The following is a 14,611-nucleotide window of genomic DNA, read 5'->3' on the forward strand; positions in this document are numbered from 1 at the left end:
TGATTTGTGACCAAAGATATGATCTATCCTGGAGAATGTTCCATGAGCACTTGAGAAAAATGTGTATTCTGTTGTTTTTGGATGGAATGTCCTATAAATATCAATTAAGTCCATCTTGTTTAATGTATCATTTAAAGCTTTTGTTTCCTTATTTATTTTCATTTTGGATGATCTGTCCATTGGTGAAAGTGGAGTGTTAAAGTCCCCTACTATGAATGTGTTACTGTCAATTTCCCCTTTTATGGCTGTTAGTATTTGCCTTATGTATTGAGGTGCTCCTATGTTGGGTGCATAAATATGTACAATTTTTATATCTTCTTGGATTCATCCCTTGATCATTATGTAGTGTCCTTCTTTGTCTCTTGTAATAGTCTTTATTTTAAAGTCTATTTTGTCTGATATGAGAATTGCTACTCCAGCTTTCTTTTGGTTTCCATTTGCATGGAATATCTTTTTCCATCCCCTTACTTTCAGTCTGTATGTGTCTCTAGGTCTGAAGTGGGTCTCTTGTAGACAGCATATATATGGGTTTTGTTTTTGTATCCATTCAGCCAATCTGTGTCTTTTAGGGAACAATTTATTCCATTCACATTTAAGGTAATTACTGATATGTATGTTCCTATTCCCATTTTCTAAATTGTTTTGGGTTCGTTATTATAGGTCTTTTCCTTCTCTTGTGTTTCTTGCCTAGAGAAGTTCCTTTAGCATTTGTTGTAAAGCTGGTTTTGTGGTGCTGAACTCTCTCAGTTTTTGCTTGTCTGTAAAGGTTTTAATTTCTCCATCACATCTGAATGAGATCCTTGCTGGGTAGAGTAATCTTGGTTGCAGGTTTTTCTCTTGCATCACTTTCAGTATGTCCTGCCACTCCGTTCTGGCTTGCAGAGTTCCTGCTGAGAGATCAGTTGTTAATCTCATGGGAATTCCCTTGTGTGTTATTTGTTGTTTTTCCCTTGATGCTTTTAATATGGTTTCTTTATATTTAATTTTTGACAGTTTGATTAATATGTGTCTTGGCGTATTTCTCCTTGGATTTATCCTGTATGGGACTCTCTGTGCTTCCTGGACTTGATTAACTATTTCCTTTCCCACATTAGGGAAGTTTTCAACTATAATCTCTTCAAATATTTTCTCAGACCCTTTCTTTTTCTCTTCTTCTTCTGGAACCTCTATAATTCGAATGTTGGTGCGTTTAATGTTGTCCCAGAGGTCTCTGAGACTGTCCTCAGTTCTTTTCATTCTTTTTTCTTTATTCTGCTCTGCAATAGTTATTTCCACTATTTTATCTTCCAGGTCACTTATGCGTTCTTCTACCTCAGTTATTCTGCTATTGATCCATCTAGAGTATTTTTCATTTCATTTATTGTGTTGTTCATTGTTGTTTGTTTCATTTTTAGTTCTTCTAGGTCCTTGTTAAATGTTTCTTGCATTTTGTCTATTCTATTCCCAAGATTTTGGATCATCTTTACTATCATTATTCTGAATTCTGTTTCAGGTAGACTGCCTATTTCCTCTTCATTTATTAGGTCTGGTGCGTTTTTATCTTGCTCCTTCACCTGCTGTGTGTTTTTCTGTCTTCTCATTTTGCTTATCTTACTGTGTTTGGGGTCTCCTTTTTGCAGGCTGCAGGTTCGTATTTCCCATTGTTTTTGATGTCTGTCTGCAGTGGCTAAGATTGGTTTAGTGGGTTGTGTAGGCTTCCTGGTGGAGGGGACTAGTGCCTGTGTTCTGGTGGATGAGCCTGGATCTTGTCTCTCTGCTGGGCAGGTCCACGTCTGGTGGTGTGTTTTGGGGTGTCTGTGGTCTTATTATGATTTTAGGCAGCCTCTCTGCTAATAGGTGGGGTTATGTTCCTGTTTTGCTAGTTGTTTGGCATAAGGTGTCCAGCACTGTAGCTTGCTGGTTGTTGAGTGAAGCTGGGTGGTGTTGAGATGGAGATCTCTGGGAGATTTTCGCCGTTTGATATTATGTGGAGCTGGGAGGTGTCTTGTTGACCAGTGTCCTGAAGTTGGCTCTCCCACCTCAGAGGCACATCACTGACTCCTGGCTGCAACACCAAGAGCCTTTCATCCACACGGCTGCAACCACACATGGACCAATTACACAGATTGAGGACAGTTTGACAGAATCAAGGATGAGTTCAGCAGCCCCTTACTTCCTCGAGGTAGCAATGCTTGTTGGTTGACGCAGTTGATAAAAATGTTGCCATGATCTCCAGGAATCTTCAAAGTTGCACTACTTCTTGAGAGAAAAATCCATTGTGGGATTATCCAGAAAATGCACCTTTCACCAGTACTGTGGAAAATAAATTTGTAACAGGAACCCCAGTATCCCTGAAGTGCTCCATGGTTGCTCCTCCATGCAGACCAAACCTTAGAGTGTAATTAATTAATTAATTAATTTTTGGCTGCTTTGGATCTTCGTTGTTATTCGCAGGCTTTCTCTAGTTGTGGCAAAGGGGGGTTACTCTTTGTTGTGGTGCGCGGGCTTCTCATTGTGGTGGCTTCTCTTTCTGCACTTGTTGTGGAGCACCGAATCTAGGTCTGCCGGCTTCAGTAGTTGTGGCCTGTAGGCTCAGTAGTTGTGGCGCATGGGCATAGCTGCTACATGGCACGTGATATCTTCCCTGACCAGGGCTCGAACCCATGTCCCCTGCATTGGCAGGCGAATTCTTAACCACTGTGTCACCAGGGAAGTCCCAGAATCACAGTCTCCCTTTTAATATACCTTAAGCCCAAAGAATCCATGGAAAATTATTACAGAAAATAAGACAATAAAATATTGTAAGGACTATAACAGAAGCATATAGTACACAGTTCATATAGACACATCCCAAGCAGTTATAAAGTATATTAAAAGGGAGGCTGCAATTTTATTTTATTTTTTATTATTTTTTAACATCTTTATTGCAGTATAATTGCTTTACAATGATATGTTATTTTCTGCTTTATAACAAAGGGAATCAGTTATACATATGCATATGTTCCCATATTTCTTCCCTTTTGCATCTCCCTCCCTCCCACCCTCCCTATCCCACCCCTCTAGGTCGTCACAAAGCACCTAGCTGCTCTCCCTGTGCTATGCGGCTGAGGGAGGCTGCAATTTTAAACGGATAAGATAAATTATACCCACAAACTCCCAGTATTTCCTGAAACATTGCAATATGAAACCCTATCGTAGGAAACCGAAGATTCCAGGAGACATTCTACAAATGAAGGACTCTAAACGCTGTGGTTGGATAAGGAATTCTGGAAGGAAGGTATCATCACCCAAGGAGGGCAGGTTCCTATACTTCTCTAACATCACATCCCTGTACAATTCCCACTGATCTTGGTCAAGGCATTCTCACTCCTCTTGAGAGAAATCTATGGCCATATCCTGGAATGTCAGCAGTCCCTGAAATTAAAGGTACACATGCCATGTGGCCACGGGAAGAGTTCATAAGGTGACCCAAGAAGAAAACAGCAAGTTAAGAGAACTGGTTTTAATTTAGAAAAGTGTCTTGAATTATCCACTAATTTTATATATATATATATATTTACAAAGTAACTTTCTCTACCTTATTTCTAACTACAAGAAAAGAGTGTGGCATGTGATCCACAAAATCAGTATAGAAACTATACTTATCTGGAAAAGAAATGATAAAATGATGGTTTCAACACAGGCATATGCATTTTTGAGTGTTTTATTTATATCAAAGTGGATAAAATGTGTGTATTTCTCAGACGGAAAAGATTAGTCGAGGTAGGAATGTATCCTTCAACTATTCGTGGTTACACAAGTACACTGGGGAGATTGTAAAAGTGCAGATTGTGATTCAGTAGGTCCGGTGGGCCTGAGTTCTATTTTTTTTAACAAGCTCATTTTTAAATAGTGATGTCACAGTCTATGATTCATTAAGCACAATTGGGAATAGCAGAGACATAAGAAGGAAAGGTAAAAATTCATAGCTAACTTTGAACTTAAAGTGTTTTATGGATTTTACACCTTTAATAGGATAATAAGCACAGCAGCAACAATCATTTGTGAATATTTACTATAAACCATGTATCTTTCTAACTTTTTTGTGTAGGATTCCAGGATAAAGGTCTGGGCTGCGGTCACAGTGGGCGGGGTCTCCAGGCTGGGCCGCCCCTCCAGGAGCCCCTTTGGGGCCCTGCGCTCCTGCTGGCTCCCTCCCCCGGTGCCCCCCTCCCTCCCAGAAGGCCTCAGGGAAGAGCAGTCCCACCCCCTAAGCCCAGAACGACACCCGCGTTTCCGCAGAGCTGGAACTCCCACAGCTCGGGGTCTGTTCCCTCCACTGTCACGGAACGGGCCCGGAGCCCGAGGGGAGGGCGGCCTCACTGAGGCTGCCGGCACTGGAGGGGCCCCGGCGGCCGAAGCAGCGACAGTCGTGCGGACGGCGGGCCGGTAAGTAGGCGCCGACGCTCCGCCTGGTCTGGTGCCCGGGCGGCAGCGCAAGACCAGCTTCTGAGGGACAGGGGTTCGCTGCCACCCGCCGCTGCTATGCAGAAAAAGCGACCCCCAGCGTCTGGTCCCGGGGAACTTCGGTCCCTCCTCTCGCGCCTGCCCTTTGCCTGGCTTGCGGGGCCTGTGGGGCGTGGGGAGGGGGTCAGCCTGAGCGTCCTGAGGGAAAATGGGGCAAGGGAGGAGCAGGGTCTGGCTGCCGCGTCACAGCCCCTACTCCCAACTGTGGGGAAAGCATCTGAAAACTCCTCCCGAGGCTCGCAGGCCCCTTATTCAGCCGAGTCCCTCTGCGCTCCTTCCTCCCTGAGCTAAAGTACCGGGAAGGAGGGGACAGGGCAGGGGCCTGGCGCAGGTAATGGGGAACATCAGAAGGTGATTGTTAATTAAGGAAAACCTGCTCTCCCAACGTGAGGAATGTAGAGCTTTTCTTTGTATGCGAAGATGCCAGAGTCTGGGCTCACTGAAATCCTTCTCACTGAAATCCTTCCTTTCATATGCACCGCAGCTCTCTGGGGCCTGCATTCTGTATTTGCATATCCTGAGTGCCTCAGGGCCCGCGGCTCACACTGGAGGGCTGCAAGTGCTGATGACTGTGACATCCTTTGTTTACTGAGATGGCAAGAAATATTCCATTTCTCACAGGCTTGAGGGGCAGACAGTGAAAAAGTGTCAGAGAATCTCACTCAGCATGTACTTTGGTTTACATATAGATTATATTTATAGATAACTGTGCTAATAGAGATTCACAAGTCCAATCAACTTGTGCTACTGCCCTCTATGTATTTATTTCATCAATATTCATAAGAAATGCCTATAGATTTGACTTAATCCATATAAATAGGATAATTATTTTTAAAGGAAACATAATAGAAATATAACAACAAAAACTTTACCACTAAAGGCTGGGTCTGCAACAACCTAAATAAATGTTCCATTGTTAAAATATTGAAAGATGTATTCAATAGAAATATCAACAAAAATGACAAATAATAAGGGCAGCGGAATGTTGACATGTTCTATCTTTATCATTAAAGTGGCAGAAAATCATTTATTAGTAGGCACTGGGTGCAGAAGATGCCTGATTTTATATCTTTGTCATATTTGTACAGTTGTTTCAACAAGTTACTTAAAGACAAAATGGAAAAACAAGGAGGTTTGTGACTGAGATCATGTTGATGTGAAACCGGGGATGGCCACCTTGTGCCAGGTGAGTTAAGTTTACCTGGCAGGTAGAAAGCAGAGCTCCTGAGAAGCAAGGGTTGGAGATTTTCTGCTGGGTGCCCCTTAGGTTCTGAGACTTGACTGATTGTGAGTCATGTTCCAGGAAAGACCTGGTCACAGGAAAAGGGTGGGAATAGAGTGATTTGGGGAGCAGCTAACATCATTCATCACGGCTCACGGCCTGAATGAATTTTAAAGAAACAAGAAAACAAATGCTTCTTAAGGAATCAGAGAATGTGAGGGCTGGACAATCCCAGAAAATGAGGAACACCCGTCCCATTTTCCAGATGAGAAAACAGAGGCCCAGCAAGGTGAAATCCCTCACACAAGTTGCACCCGTCTCTCCTCCCCACTACATGGTCCATGGAAGCAGGACTCTTCCTGTCGTGATCACTGCTGAACCCCCAAAAGGGCCAGGTATCTAGCAGCTGCTCCAAAAATTTTGGTTGACTGTAGGAACAATGCTATTCCTTCCTTTCTCACTCTTATTCAGGATTGTGCCAAGAACTCCCCAGTTTTCAATGTCATTCGATAAATGTAAATATTAATTGAGTTTTGTTGTGATGAGGACTTAGGCTTTGAAGGTAACAGACTTGGTTCAGATCCTGGTTCTGCCACTCAATAGCTGTTTGGCTTTGGGAAAATTACTAAACCTCTCTAAGCTTATTTCCTCCTTTGTAAAGTGGGGATAAATGTATCTGAGCCAGCAGAGCACTTGCATGAGAGATGTGCACTAAATATTGGTCTTTCTCACTCTCCCCCGCCATCTCTCTGTTCTTCCCAGAGAAGTTGTACAGAAGGATATAGTACTTTTTAAAAATAAATAATTAATTAATTAAATTTTGGCTGCGTTGGGTCTTCGCTGCTATATGCGGGCTTTCTCTAGTTGCGGCAAGCGGGGGCTACTCTTTGTTGCGGTGCACGGGCTACTCATTGCGGTGGCTTCTCTTGCTGGAGTTGTTGTGGAGCACTGACTCTAGGTGCGCTGGCTTCAGTAGTTGTGGCCTGCAGGCTCAGTAGTTGTGGTGCATGGGCATAGCTACTCCGCGACATGTGGGATCTTCCCCGAGAAGGGCTTGAACCTGTTAGACCTGCGCGGTCTCCTAGGAGTTTCGACTCGCCCAGGAAACAACAAGAGTCGGAAGTCAATGCAAAACACAAGAGGTTTATTGAAGGCCGGTGCACCGGGGTTCCTTGGTCCTCACGCAGGAGGTCGAAGAAGGAACCCTTTTGGGCGCGAATATGTCAGTTTTATAGGTTCCCACTTCCCCGTATGTAAATTATAGATTTGGTTGTGTTCTCCTGCTGATTGGTCCCGGCTTAGGCTCGGACCAGAGAGGGAACTTGTCCCCAGCTGCCTGATTGGTCTTTGACAGACACCTTTTTTACATTTTGTTTATCTCCCTCCTTCTCCCCAGCTGCCTGATTGGTCTTTGACAGACACCTATTTTGTTTATCTCCCTCCTTCTCGGAAGGGGGCCGGACATCCTGGAAATTCACCCATTGTCTAAGAAGCCCCTATTGTCTGGAGAGTTCTTAATCATTAGCTGGAACAATGTCCCTCGAGTCCCACAAACCCATGTCCCCTGCGTTGGCAGGCAGATTCTTAACCACTGTGCCACCTGGGAACTCTGATAGAGTACTTTATAAAGAGGGGTTTTAATTTATTTCAGATAGTGTACATTTTTCTTCTGGAAAAGATTTTTCCGCTATAGTAACATTAACACGCAATACCACTACAAATGCAGTATTCTATGGGTTAGATATTATCAGTAATTTTATAAATAAATGGGCAAAGGCCAAAGCACTAGGTAATGGGGAGTAAGAAGATTCAAATCTTGGGTGCCCCCCCACGCCAATTTCAAGAGCAGGGTGTGTTTTGCAAATCCATATTTCATCTGGTCTTTGTTTCTCATCCATCCTCTGTGTCTGCTTTTCTCAAGAAGACTCAGATCCTCCGCTTTCACACCTTCCCGGCTGGCTGTGCTCCAGCTCCTGTCCTGAAACCTCTGCATGCATGGGTGTGCCTGCTCTCCCTGTGCGTCACCAGCTTTGCCAGGGAGCTGCTGTATCGTGCACTGCTTGCTGTACCCCAGAGTACCTAGACTCTTCTTCTACATGAAGTACACTCTCATCACCATGAGTGCACGCCCATCCCCTTACCTTATATCCTGACTCTAAGCCAGGTTTGGGGGTGACTACAGTGTGCGTCCAGCTATGTGAGCTGCTGGGATGAAAGTAAAGTTCCCAATTTTTGAAGTTGCAGGCTTGAGGGCCACACAGTGATTTAAAGTCGGGTCGCCTGACTTAAAGGGGGGGCTGATTGATTTAAAGCCAGGGCAGCTGACTTAAACCCCGCTTCTCTCAGCTGCAGGACGAGACCAACTCTGGCAGTGCACGGCTTCGCTCCAAGCCAGCACTGCTGTTCAGGAAGAGCTTCCAGTAGCGCCTTAGTGCAGGGGGACTTGGTGTGTTGTCCTGCCCCTGCCCTCAGAGGGGGGCCACCTGCTCTTCTGGAGGAGAATCAGGGAGGGGGAAGTGCAGAGTCCCACCTGGAGTTGCAACACCCCTTGTCTGATGTCAGGGAAGGGGTGGGGCGGGGATGTGTGGTGTCCTGGGGCTGGACTCACCAGGTCGACTCAGCTTCTCAGCCTCCTAACCTCCCCACACACACCCCACAAGAGTCTCCAATAATATGTAATTGTGCCTTAGGTTCTCAGTCTTCAGACTCATACCCAGGCTCCCAGGTCCCTTGATTCAGCCAATTCCTCTGTGCTCTTTCTTCTATTAGATACAGTCCATGAGGGAGGGGCTGGGGGATGGGGCTGGAGGAACCCCAGCAACACTGACCTCAACTGACTAAAGAGAGCCGGGGCCTGCGCTCTCACATATGTGTGAGGACACTTAAGGCGGAATCGAGGGGCCCAGTTAGAGGCAGTCCTTGCTGCCTCAAGTGAGTATGGATCACCGTCGGGTGGGGAGCACGCTGACCCCTGAGAAGTACTGTTAGGAGGATGTGTTCCTCCCTCGGCTTCAAGGACGTGGGTGGGCTTCAGGGCTCCAGTTCCCCTCCAGGCCTCGAGATCTGACTGCACCCCAGTGGCCTTGCAGACCTGGCTTCCTGTCCCAGAACTTTCCAGGCTCCAGGAAGAATCCAGACTGCAGAGTTGGTGCCTGAGCGCTCCAGCTTAAAAAGTGCTGGCCCTGGGGACCCAACAGTGGAGGGAGGAAGGGTGAAGGGAGTAGGGGTGTAGGGTAGGGAGGGGTGGCTGCCCTGGGAGTTGTTGAGAGAGAAATATCGCCCCCCACACCCCCTTCACCCTGCAACTGACCCATTGATGCCATAGGATCTCAGGGCCGTTTAGTCAGAGATGCCTCTGCTTCTTTACTCCTGTGTTCAAAACTATGCAAAACCAACTCTTCATCCACTTGCTGCCTTGCCAGGACTTTTAAAGCACTGTTCTTTTGAAGCACTCATTCCCTAAACTGCACTTTGGAGCTGTCCCAGCTATTTAAAAGTGTTCTCCTTAAACTGAGACTAAATCCTACTCTTCTGGAAAAACGACCTTCACTTCAGAGGAGATCGTCTTTTCTGCCCATTCCTTCTTTCTACTTCCCTCTTAAGCACCCCTGTGCTCAAAGAGCTTGGTGATGTATTTTTTGCTTGATGTCAAAAAGAAACCTTCCCCATGCACCACAAAAAGCTTTTCTGGAACATAGATGTTTCAAAACCATGACAGTGTTTTGCAGTTAGTATACACTGGGTAGACTGCCTAGCAATCCCTCCAAGAGCCAGAGTTGAGCAACACCTTTACTTATTTGACTGGATGTCCTTCAAGTTTAGAAAGGTCCTATTCTTATGCTCCAGCAGATAAGACAGAACCCTGGATGGCTGTGGCTGTGATTAGATAGCTTCTGATGATTTTATTTCCCTTACTGAGCTGCTGCTTCTAGGTTAAATTCATTTTATTACCTGTCCATTGTGTGTGTGTGTGTGTGGTAAGTGGACCTCTCACTGTTGTGGTCTCTCCTGTTGCGGAGCACAGGCTCTGGACGCGCAGGCTCAGCGGCCATGGCTCACGGGCGTAACCGCTCCGCGGCATGTGGGATCCTCCCGGACTGGGGCACGAACCCGTGTCCCCGGCATTGCAGGCGGACTCTCAACCACTGAGCCACCAGGGAAGCCCTACCTGTCCATTTTTAAAGAAAGACTGACAAAGTCACTGTAATAGGTCAGGAGTCTGAGCTCAGGGTTTGTCAAATGTACTCACAGGGAGGAAGGTGGATAAAAATAGGTGGGTAAAATAGGAGGGTTGGAAAGTACAGCCAGGACAACCGTGTTCACCGTGCGTACTAATAAAGGCCAGAATCTCCTCATTTATGTCTGGTGGGAAGTTCTGATGGTTTCACAGGAGGGGTTTTAATTTAAACTCAAACTCAAGTTAACTCAAGTCATATTCACACTAGGGGACTTCCCAGAGGGCGCTGAAGCACCGGCAGAGCCCACCTGCACTCCCACTTTGGCACTCCAGGATCTGTTGGGTTTGGAGATGGGGTTGTTGTAACCCCAAGGAGGTGAGCAGAGACGAGGAGTTGATTACCGGTCTTCTCTGACTCTCTGGCCCAAATTGCCTGGCTTCACAGCGGGGACAGAGTTTTGCTTTCAGCAGCTGATGGGGCACTTCCAGGCTGGTGGGGTTGCCCAGTGGCCCGACAGCCTGAGAGGCTGACTGTGGTGTGACTGCCCTTTGTTTCTCCAGAATCTGTACATCAGGAGGTGCATGGCTGCGGGAGCCCATTCACCGCCCTCCCCCAAGGGGGATGACACCTTCCCTGGCTGTACCCTATGATCACCAGGTACTTGAAATGAATGCAAGTTTTTTGACTTCAAGGAAAAGCTCACATAACCGCTTCTGCTTCATAATGTGTGAGATTTACGATAATGGAAAGTCATTATAAAGAACAGGTAGAAAACTCACCTGTTGGTCTCCAAGTAGGAGTTTATTTTGCACGAATTCCTCCTACATGAGTAGATAGTAGAGGTTTATTTTTGTTCCTGTGTGTGTAGTTGTGGCAGAGGATGTAGGTATGGTGATTTGAAGCCCTCAAAGAAATATTCTCAGAACTCTCAAGACTTTTCCTGATTGGAACGGAAAGAGATCTGGAAAAGAAGGAAAAGAAAAGGAGGAGGGAGAACGAATGACTGTTTTTCAGTAAATTCACCTTCCTTTTTGATTGCTCTGTTTTCTCATTTCTTTTAACTTCTATGTATGTCTAATGGAAAAATGTAGAAAGGCTGATTTTTATGCTTTAAAAGATTTTACATCACAAAGAAACTAGAAGTGGCTAACAGAACTTATTCAAGTCAATGTTACATAGAGACTTTGATATTAAATTTGTATAATAAAATGGGTTAATCCAAATTTATTCTTTCTTTTTGAGTGAATATTTGTAACATTTTTGTAGATAATAATTTATCCTAGATATACAAAATTGTGAGAATGGGTACCATTTTTCACCACTTAAATGAATAGATCATACACTTTAAATGACAATGTTGTGTCTTACATGTTTTTTTTAATTCATTGATTTCCAAAACTTGTGTTTATTTAACTGATTTCTATCTAATAACCAGTGTCTCCCCTTTATGGTTTCTTTATATTTTATTGATCTATATTTATTGATCTATTTACATTATTATATTAGTTTCAGAGGTACAACATAGTGCTTCATAAATGTTTAGCTTGTTCTCCATTTATACTTATTATAAAAGAGTGGCTCTATTCCGCATGCTATACTGTACGTCACTGTAGATTATTGATTTTATACATAGTGGATTCTTCCTCAGAACCTCCTACCACTATTTTGCTCCTCCACCTTGTCTCTCCCTGCTGGTAACCACTAGTCTATTCTTTAATCTGTGAGTCTGTTTTGCTGCTGTTGTTGTTGTATTCAATTTTTTAGTTGCCACGTGTAAGTGATAACCTACCAGGCTTGTTTTCTCTGTGGCTTATTTTACTAAGCATAATACCCTCCAAGTCCATCCATGTTCTTGCAAACGGCAAAATTTCATTTTTTGCTGAAGTCATCATAAAAAATCTTTTTTATCCCCTAACCTATTGATGAACACTTAGTTTGACTCTATATCTTGGCTATGGCAAATAACACTGTTATGAACATTAGTGTGCAGTTATTTTTTTGAAATAGTGTTTTTGTTTTCTTCTGATGTACCCAAGAGTAAAATTGCTGGATATTATGGTAGTTCTATTTTTAGTTTTTTGTGGAACCTCCATTCTGCTTTCCACAGTAGCTGCATTACTTCACATTCACATCTAGAGTGTACAAGAATTTCCCTTTCTCCACATCCTCACAACCTTTGTTATTTGTGACCTTTTTAATGACAGTCATTCTGATAAGACTGAGGTGATATATCTCATTGTTTTGGTTTGCATTTTATTGATGATTAGCTATGTTTAGCATCTTTGTGAGTTCTGGCTGTCTCTCTGTATTTTTTCCTTGGAAAAATGTCTATTTAGGTCTTCTCATTTTTTATAAAAAGATTTTGTGTGTTGTTCTGATATTGAGTTGTTTGTGCTGTTTCTGTAGTTTAGATATGAACCCTTGCTTGGTCATCTTTTTGGTGTTAACCTCTTATCATGCGCAAATATTGTCTCTACTTCAGCAGGTTGTCTTTTCATTTTGTCTTTGGTTTCCTTTGCTGTGCAAAATCTTTTAAGTGTAGTGAAGTCCCATTTGTTTATTTTTGCTTTTGTTTCATTTGCCTTAGTAGACTGAACCTAAAACTGTTGCTATCATTTATGTTGAAGAATGTTCTGTATATTCCTCTAGGGGTTTTATGGTCCTACATTTAGGTCTTTCTTCAGTTTTGTGTTTATTTTATATATGGTGTGCTAAAATACTCTAATTTTATTCTTTTCCATGTAGCTGACCAGTTTTCGTAGTACCACTTATTGAAGAGACAGTTTTTTCTCCATATTGCCTGCTTTGTCATAAATCAATTAAATATATGTGTGTGGGCTTCTTTCTGGGATCTCTATTCTATTCCAGTGATCTTTGAGTCTGTTTTTGCTCTTGCCCGATTCTCTTTGATTACTCTCGCTTTTCAGTATAACCTGAAGTCAAGGTGCGTGACGCCTCCAGCTCTGTTCTTTTTCAAGATTGGCTATTTGGGGTCTTTGTGTTTCTATACAAATTTTAAAATTACTTTTTCAAGTTCTGTGAAAATGCTTTGGTATTCTGAAAGGGATTGAATTAAATCTGTAGATTGTCTTTGGTAGTATGGTGATTTTAGCAGTATTAATTCTTGCAGTCCATGCACATTCTATATTTTCCCATCTTTTTCTGTTGCCTTCAACTTCTTTCACCAATGGCTAATAGATTTCTGAGTACATGTCTTTTACCAGCTTTGGGGTGTTTTTTCCTAGGTATCTTATTTTTTTTGGTGTGATTGCATATGGTATTGTTTTCTTAATTTTTTTCTTTCTGACAGCTTTGAGTTTTGTTTTTTCTTCTTTTTCTAATTCCTTCAGGTGTAATGTTAAGTTCTTTATTTGATATTTTTCTTGTTTCCTAAGAATAAGCTTGTATCACTCTAACTTCCTCCTATAACTTCCCACACTGCGTTGGCTGTGTCCCATAGATTTTGGATCATTGTGTGTTCATTTTCATATTGTCTTGGGTATTTTTAGAATCCCTCTTTAATTTCTTCAGTGTTCCTTTCTTCCCCTTTTATTCCCTTCATCTATGATGTGAGGACTATCTTTAATATTATGTTTGGATTTCTTTCAGTTGCGTGTGTGTGTGTCTGATTATTTAAGTTGCTGAGCTCTGAATTTCACATGGACACCTACAACACTGCATTGTTACTCTGCTCCCCCACAGTTACTGAATTTGACCTCATATTTTACAGCTACTTGTTTCCTGTGTCCCTTAGCTTCTTATTGTGAATATTCATGATTTTATTACTGTTTTCTTTCATCCTTCCTATTAGCTGTGTACATGGTTGATTTACTGCCTTTGTTGAATATTTGCCTTATCCAATGAGGTTTTTCCTTTAGTAAGTTTCCTTTCCTAATTTTTATGTTTCAGTCGTGGCCTTTTCTTTTTCACTGAGAAAAGCCCCTTTAAGTTTTCTCATAAAGCTGGTTTGGCGATGCTGAGCTCTTTTAGTTTTGCTTCTCTGTAAAACTTTAGATCTCACCATCAAATCTGAAGGAGAGCCTCGCTGGATAGAGTATTTTTGGTTATAGGCTTTTCCCTTTCATGACTTTAAATATACCATGCCACTCCTTTCTGGCATGCAGAGGTTATCCTGAAAAGTCAGCTGATAACTTTATGCAAGTTCCCATGTTTGTAACTTGTTGCTTTTCCTTTGCTCCTTATAATAGTGTCTTTTTATCTTTATTTTTTTTGCATTTTAATTACAGTGAGTCTTGGTGTGGTCCTCTTTGGGTTGATCCTGTTTTGGCCTTACTGTGTATACTGGGCATGGATGTCTGTTTTCTTTCCCAGGTTAGGAAAGTTTTCAGCTTTTATGTCTTCAGGCATGTTCTACACTGCTATCTCTTTCTTTTTTTGCTTCTGGGATGAGTATAATGCAAACATTAGTACACTTGATGTTGTTTCACAAGTCTGTTCAACTTTCCTCATTTCATTTTAATCTATTGTTTTACCATTCATCTTCAGTGATTGCCAGTACTCTGTCCTTCAGTTTTCTCATTCATTCCTCTGTATCATGTGGTCTACAGTAGTTTCCTTTTAGTGCATTTTTCATTTCAGTTATTGTATTCCTCATCTCTGTTTTGTTTCTCTTTAATGGTCTAACTCTTTTTTAAAAAACTCTAACTTCTTGCTGTGGTCGTCCGTTCTTCTCCTGAGTTCTTTGATCATCTTTATAGTCATTACC

The sequence above is a fragment of the Grampus griseus genome, assembly GCF_964374135.1.
Source record: "Grampus griseus genome assembly, chromosome: 5".
Classification (NCBI taxonomy): domain Eukaryota; kingdom Metazoa; phylum Chordata; class Mammalia; order Artiodactyla; family Delphinidae; genus Grampus; species Grampus griseus.